This window comes from Xyrauchen texanus, chromosome 30, assembly GCF_025860055.1.
Source record: "Xyrauchen texanus isolate HMW12.3.18 chromosome 30, RBS_HiC_50CHRs, whole genome shotgun sequence".
Taxonomy (NCBI): Eukaryota; Metazoa; Chordata; class Actinopteri; order Cypriniformes; family Catostomidae; genus Xyrauchen; species Xyrauchen texanus.
Window position 1 is genome coordinate 41,531,538 of NC_068305.1, and position 15,384 is coordinate 41,546,921.

Below are 15,384 nucleotides of genomic sequence, written 5' to 3' on the forward strand. Positions count from 1 at the left end.
ATTAACAGTCACGATAAGAAAGGAAGATGAATTTCCAGGGGTGGTGGTGGGAGGTATGTTGCATTAGCTTTTGCTTTACGGAGATGATATATTATTAGTTAGATCTATGCCTTGCCTCCACAGAATTATGAATTCCTTTTCTAAGTTCTCAGGATACAGAGTCAATTGGTCTAAATTCGAAGCTTTGTCTCTGACAGCGTACTGCCTGTAAAATCTTTCCAGCCAGGTGCCTTCCAGTGGCCCAAACAGGGCATGAAGTATTTGGCAATTTTATTCCCAGTAAATTTGTGTCATTTAGTTCATGTTCATTTTGTTAATAAAAAGTTTTTCGAGAGATGTGGATAGGTGGGCTTCATTACATTTATCTTTGATTGGGAAGGTTAATGTTATTGTGGCATGTATGCAATCGAGAGTTTACTGCAATGCCAATTACGGCACTAAACCGATTACGCCACCCCGGAAATTGTCCGGGGACCCACAGATACATCAATTGTAAAACACAGATTCGCAGTGGCTGAGTCAGGTATCAGACAAGGATAAGCACTTCACAGGTTTTATTCCTCAATACACACAATAAAATGCAAAACTGGTATCTTTTAATATACAAACATTAAAAAGGAATCCATCAATCATGGAGCTGGTTACACAGACACACACGCACACACACACACTTTACCACTTCAGAATTGGGGGATTCATCTTGCCTATCCAATAAACAGCAATTACTCGTGCTCTCACCACACAGCACCAAATCACCCGCTGTGAACACTGCAGACCGATAGCCGAACCACCACCACACACAGAGGACTCTGGCTAATACTGGAACCCCAATTCTGAATGGAAGAGAAAAAAACAGTATGAGATACAAACAAATACACATTCCACATAATGGTCTGTCAATTAAACACTTATCACATGCTGCCAGAAAGAATCAGTTTGTCACAATCGTTCGCTGGCTGATACTGGTTAACTCAGCCCAGCGCTGTCCTATAAGAATGTAATCTCAGACTACAATACAACAGAATACTCAAAACACATTTACAACCAAAATACAACAAGACATAGTATTCGCAATGAAACAATAGTAGGGACAAAACCAGTAGCTTCTCGCTGCTGTACTCAAATCTTAATGTCAGTCCTGGAAAAGACTAAGTTTAGATGCATCACCACCGGCTGTGAACTCACTATCGTTCCGGTCGTCAAGGAGACCCTCGTTCGCTGAAAAGAGATCGTCAAACAATTCGAATAAATGTACAGATAGACAGTGGATGCATCGTTCCAATAAAAGGCAGAGGAATGGTTGTAGACAGCTCACAGAGGAGAATACATCTCCGTTCAGAAGCGCTCCAGTTCGAATGACGTCACTCCCAGGACCCAGAAAGACGCGCTTAGTGAGATGTCAACCTAATCCCCTTTTATATCCATTGAACGTGCCGAATCCGCCCCTAATCACTATAATAATTGATCGCATCACCACATTATTAAAATAAATTGTATTCCTAATACTACCTGTTACATTTTCTCCCTGTAGATGTCTCTCTCTCGTATTTCAAGCAATTTGATAGCATTGCAAAGTCTTTTATTTGGAATGGTTAACATCCCAGATTACATTTCAGTAAGTTACATAGGCCTATTGACAATGGTGGGCAAGGCCTACCCAAGATTTTGTTTTATTATGCAGACATTCTCAGACATTTGGTCGCTTCCACCTAATAGAGCCCCTCCCTGGTTTTGTATTGAACAGGAAGTTCTTTCCTCTATTTCGCCATTGCAAAATCCTTCTATCAAACTAACCAGAGAATTTAAGTTGCACACCGTTATCTCGCAATTTCAATCAGTATGGCCAAAAGTGTCCTGACATTTATTTAAAGGGGTCATATAATGCCATTTTTGTACAAGTTAATATGAATCTTTAGGGTCTAAATGAAAACTTTGTAATATACTTTTATTAAAAATTCTCATTAGTATTTTAAGAAAACACTAATTTTTCCTGCTCAAAAACAGCTCTGATTTCAGCACGCCATTTCAGTGCATATGACTTTAAATGATAATGAGCTTTGGTCACCCCGCCCCTCCGTAAACATTAGCCACATTCATTGTGAAGCGTGCAAGCGATTTGCAAAGATTAATATAAAGGTTAATAAAACGTTACACTTACTTCTTCTGGAGGTGCAGAGGGAATATAAATAGTTGGTACCGAATCTTTTTTCAGCAGCAGCTTCTTAGCAAAACCAGCTTTATACTGACCCTCGTTTATAAAGCAGTCTGGTGAAAAATGATTCGCGCAAACATGAACGCATTGACGTTGCTCGTGGGGAATATTCCCATCGTAAACAAAACTCAGCCACTGCATCTTCAGCGGTTCAGATTTAGGAACATCAAAATGACTGCTGTGTTCGTTATTACACCGAAGAACAGAACACCACAATCGCTTAGGCGCCATTCTGCTCCAGTGTATCAACAATGATGACGGACTATGATTGACAGCTCGCTCACGAGCGAGGGCGGGTCTGTGTTGAAACACTGCTGTCAATCAACAATCCTGGGAGGGGCGTCCGACCGTGACATCACACGGTCGAACGGCTCGATTTGAGGCAGGGGAAAATATATATGGAGATTAAAACAAAAACACTGGATGGATTTTTATCATAATAGGATGGTTGTGTACAGGCACAGCCAACACACATTTCAGTACAATCAACTTGAAAAAGTGCATGTACCATTATATGACCCCTTTAAATGTTGCCTCAAGCGTATGGCTGAACCCTACATTATGTATTAAGAAGTCCCCTTTCTGCTGGTCAGAGTGTATTGTGAGGGGGGATTACTACACTCTGTGATGTATTTGTGAGTGGAGTGTTTAGATCTCTTGAAAATTTGCTTCAGCATTTTGGGATTCCCAGATCTCAGTTCTCTAGGTATTTACAGCTGCACCACCTCCTCTGTATTGTTTTTGGGAGTAGCATACCCCCCCAAAGCTGCATAAACCCTTCGTAGGTGTAAGCATACTTGGCAATAAAGCTCATTCTGATTCTTAGTCATGAAAAATATAATCAATATATTGTTTTGAAAATTATACACTCATTGTATGTGACAATAGTAATGGGGCTCTAAAGACACAAATATGTATTGGAAATATGCCAGGCATTTAAGGGTTAAATATTTTAGTCACATTTTGAGATTTGCCCAACTGTACTGGCTTTTAGCAGACTGCACTGAAATGTTCATAATAGAACCATCAAAACAGAAGTCTACTATGAAGTCAACATTTATCTGGCACAAAAACAGCATCAATCAGTTATGGTGGCAACATGGCCGCTCCTCCCACCCAGTTCTCAGAGCACATACACTAGGGAAAGCTTGGATTAATTGAACCAAGAGTGGATTCAAACTTGCTTACACCAGCTTTCCCCAGTCTCTCGTGGGATGTCCAAAACACTGGTTCGCGTCAATGGTTCACGGAAGATCCATGTCAACTGGTCCATTCCAAGTAAAACTTTTAGCTGTTAAGAGCAAGTTTTTCTACTTTGAAGAAAAACCCAGTACTACAACTAGTTTGACATTTTTTAGCCAATCATTTGAATTTAGATGTGCATAAGGGTGGTTCTGGCAGTGGAAGTTTAGTCCAGAGATTGAGAAAGATCAACACTGCAAGACGATCCCTTTTGAAATCAAAGTGTACACCATAAACGGTCAAAGCTTTAAGCGATCACTTAAAAAGGTACCACTATTGACGACCACAAAGCAAAATTGTGCATTTATCACCACAGTTTAAATTATGCGGTGTATTTTTGACCCTCAGCTTTTCATGGTAGTGAGGTTAAGGACATCCATGGAGAACTCTCCCAAAGAACTTAATGTACACCTGATTGGTTTACAGTACCTCCTTGGTTTGAGCATGTCCCTTCTGTACTGGAGTAAATTCAAACACCAGAGACAATAGGCATATCTGTTAACAATTGCATACCCTCCTATATAATGGTCATGGTATTGCTTGCAGCCTCTGATTTTTGCGGATACACCACACCTCATTAAAACAGCTCAGACTGTTGTTTGTGTCTGGTAACTTTATTAAATTTACATGAAGAAAATGCCTCCACTGGAAACGACAGTCTCTTCAATGTTCTCACCAACATCTCTTTCTGGAATACAAGAGAAGGCAGAGGTTAAAAGCGGTTTACAAAAGGACAAACCACAGTGAAGTAATACACCTACTTTGCCTGGTGCAGCTCTGCTCACAGGAGCCAGTGGAAGAGGGATGGCACACCGATGTACTACAGTGGATGAAGACCTGAGCAAGAAGGGGATTAACCACAGCATTCATAAGAACCATTAAGGGTTTAGGGGTGTTGAAAGTTGGATGGTAATCATACCATTCCCTGCAGAGGAGCTAGTGATGCTGGATCCACAAACGTGAACATCTTCACAATAAAAGCTTGTAATGGGTTGGGAACTGAAGACCAGAGGAGCCATCCACAGGAACCGGTGTGGTGAGGTAACGATCATCCTGGTAAGGGCATCTGGAAGGCAGAGTAACAGGCAGGACTAGCTCAAAACAGACCAATGACACAAATGCTGGGGTTATACTCACCCATTAACTAGAAGGTCCCACTGAGGCAGGCTGAGGGAATCAGGGGATGATGTCGCCCAGCAATTTCCCAGCATCAGGACAATATTGGGGTCAGTCCTCTCCAAAAGGTGCACCTCAACATACACAGGTTGTCGTAGGACTTTTGTGACTGGGTAATCAGCATCACTGTAGTAGGACGTGTATGCAGCATCCTCTGCAGGAGGACAACATTTTAGAAACCCTAGTTACACTTTCAAGACAGCGATATAGAGAAGCAGTACATTACCTTCTGCACATCCTTTTGTGACACATTGTCCATTTGCCAGGCGAAGCTCCACTCTGAGGGGTCCAGGAGCAGCTACAGGTGGAGGTGGAGGAACGGTGTTGACCTCCACAACCAGAGCTTGAACAGCAGTGCCAGAATACCTACACTGGAAGAGAAGCCTGGACAACAAACAGTGAGCTTGTAGCACAAGTCAAAGATTGCATTTAAGCTAAAGCATAGATCACCTACTCAAAGTGACTGTCCCTTGTGATGGAACCAAGTGGTCCAATCCCCACTTCATAGGATGAAGTCATTCTGTTCTCATACACCACATATCCATTGTCCTCCTGCAAACAGCAACATGGTTAGCATCCACTCCTTTCCAAGCAAAACAAGTCTAAACAGCACCAGTACCCACCAACATGCTTGTGCCACAAGCTGTGACAGGGAATTGGTAAACGGCAAAGGAAGGTGTGGACCCAACTGGAGCACAAGGTGGGTCATTTCCACCCAACAGACGGACTGTATCCAGACTTAGTGAAGGCAGTGTAACATCTCTAGCCACCACAACCACAAACTGGCCATCTCTAATACACTGGACGGTCACTGTTTCAAGGTAGAGAGCAAGTTACCTCAGAGAATCAGTTGAATACGAACAACCTTACAACTGACTCAACACACTTACCGGCTTACCCATAGTAACACTGCTGTCCGTCAAAGCAGCAGTTTATAGCGTCACACTCAGCAGCACTGATACCAGGTGGTCCACATTGGATCTGCTCATAATCAGCTACAGCACACTTGTCAAGAGGCTCTGCCTGTGCCACTGGCTGCTTGGGTGGAAACGCTTGAGAAAACTGGTGTGCGGTTTGCTGTTGCAGGGCCTGTTGAGCCAAAAACTTCTGATCACTTGGCTGGAACACAACATCTTGAGGATTCTTGGCTAAAATTCCTCCTCGAGTCTGCTGGAGGACTGAAGCTTGAGGATTCTTGGCTAAAATTCCTCCTCGAGTCTGCTGGAGGACTGAAGCTTGAGGATTCTGGGCTGGACCCCACCCTTGATTTTGCAGTTGCAGACCCTGTGGAGCCAGAAACTTCTGATCACTTGGCTGGAACACAACATCTTGAGGACTCTTGGCTAAAATTCCTCCTCGAGTACGCTGGAGGACTGAAGCTTGAGGATTCTGGACTGGATTTCCCCCTTGTCATTGAGTCTGCTGTGGAGTTAAAAACTGTTGATCACTTGGCTGAAATGCAAAAGCTTGACCACTCCTGGCTGGAATCCCTCCTTGTTGGCCACTTTGCTGAAAGACTGAATCTTGAGGCACCTGAGGCAGATTACTCCACTGTGGAACAGCATGACAGAAAGCACAAAACCACACACAAAGTGCCAAAAGATGAAATGTACCCATACTTTCTGCCATTACTCCACAACTGAATTCATCATTCAAGTGGATTCCTTTTGAATCCTTCGAAGTGCAGCTCATTAACGATGTCACTCCCTGTTCAATTAACAGTATTCATTCATCAGACTGGGCATTTACAGATAAGGTGATTCTAATTGATTCTAAAAAGTTAACCTGAAGATTTTGTGTGGTCACATTTAGTCTAATTAACATGCTAGTCTTCACACAACTTAATTCAAAGAATTCACAACAAATGATGAAATGCCCAGAAGCCAATATGTAAACCAAAGCATATGTATATCAGTAAAAGGTGTACTAAAGTAAAGGACTAAATCCAAATCTTTGTCTCTGACAGTGTACTGCCCAGTAAAGGCTTTCCAGCCGGGCACCTTCCAGTGGCCCAAACAGGGCATTAAGTATTTGGCCATTTTATTCCCAGCAAATTTGTGATATTTAGTTCATTTTGACCCCTTAATAAAAAGGTTTTTGAGCAATGTGGACAGCTGAGCTTCATTACATGTACCTATTACTGTGAAGGTTAATGTTATTAAAATGAATTGTATTCCAAAATGTAACTACCTGCTACTATTTCTCCCGATAGATGTCCCTCTCTCTTATTTCAAACAATTTGATAGCACAGCAAAGATTTTTTTTGGAATGGTAAATGCTCCAGATTACATTTCAGTAAGTTACATAGGCCGCTTGACAAAGGTGGTCTAGGCCTACCCAAGAATTGATTTATTATTATGCATTCAATCTCAGATATTTGGCTCATTGGTCTCTTCCACCTGAGAGAGTCCCTCCCTGCTTTTGTATTGAACAGAAAGTTATTGCCCCTATTTCGCCATTGCAAAGCCTTTCTATCAAACTAACCGGAGAAGTTAAGTTACACCCCGTTATCTGCAGAGTCCAGAGTGTTTAATTCAGACATTTAATTAAATGTTGCCACGAGCATATGGCTGAACCCTAAATGATGTGTTATTAAGTCCCCTTTCTGCTGGTCAGAGTGTATTGTGAGGGGGGATTACTACACTCGGTGACTTATATGAGAGTGGAGTGTTTAGATCTTTTGAAAATTTGGTTCAACATTTTGGGATTCCCAGATATCAGTTCTCTAGGTATTTACAGCTGCGCCACCTCCTCTGTATTGTTTTTGGGAGTAGCACATACCCCCCTATAGCTGCAGATACTCTGGGAGAGGTGATTACTGCTTTTGGAAAAGGTCATGAGGCATCAGTGTATTACTCCCTGCTAATTCAGAGTCTGGGGGACGGAGCTTGAACTTTTATCAAGAGAATATGGCAGAAAGATTTAAACTTGGTATTGGAGGAAGGAGTGTGTGCTAGGATTCTAAAAAATGTCAAGTCTGTAGATGCAAAGGTTCTCCTTATGCAATTTAAGATTTGACACAGATTCTGTTGGACCCCCTCTGGATTGTATAAGCTTGGTCTTAAAGACTCACCCACCTGCTGGCCATGCCCATCAGAAGATGGAGACGCAACCCATGTTTTTTGGAGTTGTGATAAGATCCGAGAATTTTGGTAGAAGGTTCAGAGTTTTATAGGTTACGTTTTAGGCACTCAAATTGAATTCTGCCCCAGACTCTGTATTTTGGGGCGATGGGCCGGTCATAAATTTGGGGGATAAACACATAAAAAATTGGGTTTTGACCAATTTTGACCAGTTCATTAGTGTGAGAACTTCCATTGTGGGAACGCTAGGCGCGCTTGTGATGCCGCTTCACGCTGGTACCTGTTTGTCTGTTGTTGTTACGTTGTAACACTCTCCAATCTTAAAGTTGAGTTTACACTATTTTGGGATCTTCCGTACCGTTTCTAATGATAGGTTGTGGAGTGGAGAAAATAAATATAACAACACCGATGAAAAATCAATAAACCCAAGTGTATTTACAAAACCAATAATATTTACAATAATAACAAACAAAGTGTATATACATGTAAAAGTGAAGTCCAGAGTGCACAGAGACATCAACAGTGTTCGGATCAGCCTCACCGGGTGTTTGTATCGTCCGTGAGCGTGATCAAGTGATGGAGTGATGAATTGATGAATGCCCAAAGTCCTCTGATAAAAGGTAATCCTGGCTACGAGCCAAATGAAATACCTCCAGGAGGAACGGCGTCTCAAGCGCTCCCAGGTCAGTCACCAGCGTATTCCAATTTATGAATGAACGGGTTTGAAGTGCGTACTCGGAAATGAGCCTTGAACACCGGCATAGCGGTTCTTTAAATAGAAACTGAAATTTAGTTCCTGATTACGTGGCAGGAAAACACGTAACATGATCTCGCGTGAACAGAGATCGGGGAACAACACACAACAGCTGAGGGGAATGACAGATAACAGGGGAAAGCAATATAACTAATAAGAATCAATGACACACATTTAAAGTCATAAACCTTAATATAAAACCTCCCCTTATGTGGCCACGCTACATAGATCCCCCCCCAGCCTTCAGCATAGGAGGAGATCGTCCGTACCAGCGTTTCAGATTCACCACATTTTTATTGTCCGTTTTACATGGGTCTCCCCAGCGAACGGTGTAATTTATTGGCCCCATTTTTTTTATTATTTCAGCTGGTCCCTCCCATTTGGGCGCTAGCTTAGCAGAGTACTTATTGGAGGAAGACGAGAGAGGGTGAGTTTTAACCCAGACTAGATCTCCCGGCTGAAACTGCGCATCTTTCCGTCGGGCATTATAGTATCCAGCTTGTCTAGATTGTTGTACACCTACTCGGTGCTTTACCTCCTCTGCCATGATGGTCTGTCTTTCAATTATGTTATATGAGGTTTGGTCAGGAGTGGGGGGTTTGAGGATCAACCTCTCTAGTGGACCGTGTAGCTGTCTGCCCATCATTAATTCAGCAGGTGCTCTACCTGTAGTTTCCTGATGTGCGGTGTTGATGGCAAACCTTAATTCAGGCAACCACTGGTCCCATCTATCATGGTGTTGTCCCACATATGACGCAATCATTGTTTTTAACGTCCTGTTTACTCTTTCAGTGAGGTTTGTTTGAGGATGATAACTGGTAGTGAGCTTTTGGATGCTTCCCCAGGACCTGCATAGCTCTGCGAGCACATTGGAGGTGAATTGGGCTCCCCGGTCGGAAATGAGGTACTTTGGCACCCCCCAACGGGTGAAGATTTCTTCCCTTAGAATTTTTACGACCTTAGGGGTCTTACAGTCTCGAAGGGGGAACATCTCTACCCATTTGGTGTAATAATCCACAAACACCAGTAAGTAAGCGTTTAGTTTCTTACTGGTCGGGAAAGGTCCCATGAAATCCATCCCCCAAGTGTGACCTGGTTCTGTCACTTGTGTATGCTGAAGGAAACCGCTGGGTTTTGTATTGTCATGTTTGTATTTTTGACATGTTTCACATCCTTTTACATACTCCCAGACATCCTTACGGACAGTTGGCCACCACGCCACCTCCAAGAGCCTCAGCAGTGTTTTCAGCCGTCCCAGATGTCCTCCCAGCGGGTTATCGTGTATGTAGTGCAAGAAACCAGGAATTAATGCCTGAGGAACGACCAGTTGGAATTTATTTCCATTGTTCTTGACAGGAACCCGGCGATATAACACCCCCTGGTGGACCTCAAAGGTGATTTGGTTATCCTGGACCTTTCTGGTTTTTTGGGACAGTTGGAGGAGAGACACCGTATTGTCATGACTTTGTGCTTGTGAGATTTCCTGTAACGTGTGGGGTATGTCAGAGGCACATTTTGGTTTTATTATGGCTAGACAGGGCACACTTTCACTTTCAGGTGCTTCACAGACTCGTGACAAGGCATCTGGTCCCAGGTTCAGACATCCTCTCCTGTGATGTACTTGGAAGATGAATTGCTGTAACCTAAGAGTCCACCGGGTCAGCCGAGAGGAGGTTTTAGGACTGTTGAAGGCCCAAGTTAAGGCAGCATGGTCACTGTAAACGTCAAACTGTCTTCCTTCAAGGTAATGTCTCCACTTTTCCACCGCCCAGACTACAGCTAGACACTCTTTTTCAGCCGTTGAATAATTCAGTTCAGGTCCAAGCAATGTTCGTGATGCGTATGCTATTACCCTTTCCCCCTCAGGAGTTTGCTGGGTAATGATGGCTCCTAAGCCCACATCACTGGCATCTGTATGAACCTGGAAAGGTTGATTGAGGTCAGGCTGCATCAATACAGGGGGGTTTTGTAATAGTTGTTTAATAGTCTCCAGGCTGGTTTGGCACTCAGGAGTCCAATCCCACTTAACTCCTTTCTTTTTTAGGTTGTTTAATGGAGCTGTGATGTCGGCGAAATGGGGAATGAACTTGTGGTACCACCCAGCTAATCCCAAGAAGCGTTGGAGAGCTTTAATGTCTTTGGGAGGAGGATAGTCAGCTACCGCTCGGGTCTTTTCAGGGTCGACCTCCACCCCTTTCTCTGAGACTATATGTCCAAGCAACTTCAGCTGCTTCTTAAAGAAGTGACACTTCTTCATATTTAGTGTAAGTGAAGCTTGGTTTAGTCTCTGTAGAATGGTGTTCAGGTGTTGGACATGTTCTGATAAAGACCTTGAATAGATTATGATGTCATCAATATAGACAAAGCAAAACTTCCCTCTCAACTCTGCTAGGACCTTCTCCATCAGCCTCTGGAAGGTGGCAGCGGCATTCCGTAATCCATATGGCATGGAGCAGAATTGGAATAGTCCTTGGGAGGTGTTGAAGGCTGTTTTGGCTTTGCTACTTTCCTCCATTTCAACCTGCCAGTACCCTGACTGCAAATCCAATGTGCTGAACCAGGAGGCCTTCCATGGACTCCAAGATGTCGTGGATGATTGGCATTGGATAAGCGTCAGGGATGGTTTTACTATTCAGCCTCCTATAGTCCACACAGAACCTGTAGGAACCATCGGGTTTAGGGACCAGGACTACAGGTGATGACCAAGGAGAGAAAGAAGGCTCGATGATATGGTCTCAGTAGCATTTGTTCTACTTGTGCATCAATAATCTTCCTCTTGAATGGAGAGACCCTATAAGCTCTGGATCTCATGGGCATTTCATCGGAGAGTGTAATTTTGTGCTGTTCCACAGATGTTTTTCCCAGGACTTGAGAGGTGGTATGAGGCCAATTCTCCATCAGCTTTCTCAATTCGTCCTGATTGTCAGAGTCCCAGCTGGGAACAACTTGTGTGGGTAAGACATGTGTGGCTGAATTCCAGGTTGGAGGTAAGGCATAATAGAGACTCACCGCAGCGGTCGTACCTATGTTTTCACCCATTAGTCGTGAAGACAGTAGAGGATTTAGAAGTGCAGTTAAAAATGGATGATAAACATATCCTTTGCCCATTTTTAGACCATATGTGACCCGTCACGGAAACCAGTGACACAAGTCGGCAGCACAACTTGTGAGCAAAATGAGAAACAAGTGTTTTTTTCCAAAATTGGTGATTTCCGCTTTTTTGCAGAATCTGTTAGTTGAGATCATGAAGAAGCCTCTCCATGTTTGAGATAACAGTATTGGTATATTTAAAAGCGTACATTTTGAGGTTGAAATCGGCTTGTTTTTCGGAGATTCTAGCATGCAGTAGGGGCGTGTCATTGTCTGTGTGTATTTCCGTACTGAATAGCGCCGGCGCTTTTGCCCCGCCCCTAACAGCGTGGCTACTTATTATGCAGCGCTCTAGCCGGCTCTATCTGATATCAAAATTCAATGAAGATGGACGCCGCAAAGAATGTCGCAGACGAGCTGAACCGTGGCCGTTACAACGAAAATGTTTTGAAGTACTTCTTCGACAAGCCGGATGCTTATGAACAAGCGTTCACTGATTCTGAAGACGATCTGAGCGACGATGAAAGTGGCATGATAAGACTGAATAATATCCCTAATCTACAACTGAGCGAAGATGAAGACGAGGAAGAATGTATCGGACTGGCGTCATGCGAATTATTGGACATTTAGAGGCAAACAGACGCACAGTGCAAACTTCGGAGATGGTTACATCCACAAAGAAGACCCCGACAAAGAGAAAGTGTGCCCGAACGACTTATTTCATTGGAGGCAACGAGATCTGCAAGAATACTTTTCTGTTTCTTATGGGGTGAGTTTCCATAAACATCAAAGTTTGTCGTTTTTTGTTCATTCTAAGAACACGTACACGTTATCTCATGTTTAGTCCATGTTTACAGGGGGGAGCTTTACAGGGGGTATGGCTTATCTAAATGAGATGTAAATGAGCCCTATTGTCACTCCCAGCAGCAGAGAGAGGTGAGAACTGCACAATCTTTTGAGGCCGTTTTCTCCCCTTTTAGCTTTTTTGAGTGCCTACCTTCAAATGGCCACAACTTCTCCAAATATTGTCAGATTTCCATGTGTTACAAATCGTTGGAAAGCTTGGAGACTACACTTTCAGAATCTGTGAATAACTCAAAATGCCCCAAAACCGACTTGTGTCCCTACTTTCCGTGATCGGTCACATATCTCCAGTGTCCCACGTCCACTATGGCTTCAGCGGTCCTCAGGAAATCCAGACCAGCTATAAGGGGAAAGGCCAGGTGAGCATCCTTCATTACATAGGTGTCCAACCTGCATACCTTGTCATGCCACTCATAACAGACTGATCTCTTGTTAATCGCCTGGTGCATCTTTCCATCAGCCATAATGAACCGTTGAAGAGGGGCTGAAGGGTCAGGTTTAGCTTCCCCTCCTAACTGTCTCCAGAGGCTCTCCTGCATAAGGGTGTATGTGCTCCCAGTATCCAGTACCGCCTTCACCTCTTGTCCTTTTATCGTCACAGGCACTATTAGAAGAGATGTCATAGGGTGGGGTTGAGCAATGGATACTCCTGCTAGATTTTTTGAGGTATGGCGTTCAGGTGGTCTTTTATTTGTTGTTTCATTGCTGTTCAATTTACCCACTCCAGCAGTAACGTCATAGGTAGCATTGCATCTGTTAACAGGTGGGACTTTAAGTCGTGTTGCTGGTATGGGAGTTTTCAAGGCCTTGACTGTAGATGGGGAAGAGGCAGGGTAAAAAGTCTGTACTTGAGATCGAGATGGGGTACTGGTGAATTTTATTTTTTTCATTTGATTTTCCCATCTTGCATCTCTCCGCAGGAAACAATCCACCACCGCTCTCTCCAACTTCTCTACAGACCTCTGAAACTGATCTTCTAAGTCTGCTAAGCTAGCGTCCACTGACTCCCGGAAACTAGTTTCCCTATTCAGGGAACTCTCTACAGACTGTTGTAATTCCTGTTCATTATGTTGTATTTTTGCATTTAGAGCCAATAAATCCACCTTAAGTTTATCGATCTCCATCTGCATTGTCTGTACAACATTTATATTAACCATTTCTTTTTCATCATCATCATCCTCATCATCAGAATTATATAATGAACTCAGTATAGATGCTATTTCATCTGGCGGGTTCCGTCTGGTAACAAACGGGCCCGCAGTGAAATCAGCATCCTCAGGCTCAACCGAGCTACACCTTAACTCATTCACATCATTCTCAATTTCATCATTATGTACATTGATTATTCCACCATTTGCTTGTGTCATGTCTTCCATTTTTATAAACACACACAAAAAAACACTATCAACAAATAGAAACGGCACGTAGTTCCCCGTACGGGCCACCACTATGTAACACTCTCCAATCTTAAAGTTGAGTTTACACTATTTTGGGATCTTCCGTACCGTTTCTAATGATAGGTTGTGGAGTGGAGAAAATAAATATAACAACACCGATGAAAAATCAATAAACCCAAGTGTATTTACAAAACCAATAATATTTACAATAATAACAAACAAAGTGTATATACATGTAAAAGTGAAGTCCAGAGTGCACAGAGATATCAACAGTGTTCGGATCAGCCTCACCGGGTGTTTTTATCGTCCGTGAGCGTGATCAAGTGATGGAGTGATGAATTGATGAATGCCCAAAGTCCTCTGATAAAAGGTAATCCTGGCTACGAGCCAAACGAAATACCTCCAGGAGGAACGGCGTCTCAAGCGCTCCCAGGTCAGTCACCAGCGTATTCCAATTTATGAATGAACGGGTTTGAAGTGCGTACTCGGAAATGAGCCTTGAACACCGGCATAGTGGTTCTTTAAATAGAAACTGAAAGTTAGTTCCTGATTACGTGGCAGGAAAACACGTAACATGACTTCACGCGAAGATCTCGCGTGAACAGAGATCGGGGAACAACACACAACAGCTGAGGGGAATGACAGATAACAGGGGAAAGCAATATAACTAATAAGAATCAATGACACACATTTAAAGTCATAAACCTTAATATAAAACCTCCCCTTATGTGGCCACGCTACAACGTCTGTTTTGTGGATATGTTTTTTCTTGGATTTGAATTGGAATTCTTGGACTATTTTACACCCTCGAAACACTTCTTGGATTGTTCACTGGACTATTTACACGCTCAAACGTTTTTGGGTAATTTAACTGGTTGTTTCCGTGATCCTGTCACACTGATCGGCTACGAGCCCTCTCCATTCTTATCCTCATATCCCTCGCGGCATCTGATACTGTGAGTCTCCCCTCTCTTTATCATTTTTGTTGTGTCAATCTTTGGTATGGTTGGGTAGCCTTCCCTTCTGTGGATTGTGTGGATTGCGGGTTTGATACGGTTCTGGCTAACGTAGTTAAACCGATAAATTGTTGTGTAGGTCGCGTTGGACATCACTTGCAGATTCTGTTTTTTGGTCTTTTTTGGTTTGTGCTGTTTTTGAATGACGTTAATCAATTTAGTTTCCCCGAGATGGCTTTACTGCAGCCCATCTCAGAACATATAAAGGATCATTCTGATTGGCTCCGGACACTTATAAATGTTGTGAACAACTTGGAGTTTTACGCCAACCACGCTACATACACCGGTCGCGGAAGAAACTTCGGAATTATCACTACTCGTCTTCTAATAATATTCCGGTTGTCTGTACCAACACCCTTGCTTCTGATACAACACAGCTGGAAAATCGATCCATTAACTTTGGAAATCTAAGATCATTGTGTTTTGATCCTGACCTCAGTACCTGCAGACGCGCATCTTCAGACCTGCGATGTGCGCTGTTGGACACACGCTCTCTAACTGATAAAGCAACACTGTTGAATGACATAATCACTGACACAAACCTGGACAT

The 15,384-nt window shown here is 43.1% G+C and overlaps 1 pseudogene; it reads right to left on the minus strand.

The window, feature by feature from the left end:
• Nucleotides 1-3,148: 3,148 nt before the first annotated feature.
• LOC127623977 (zona pellucida sperm-binding protein 4-like) lies at nt 3,149-15,384 on the minus strand (annotated as a pseudogene).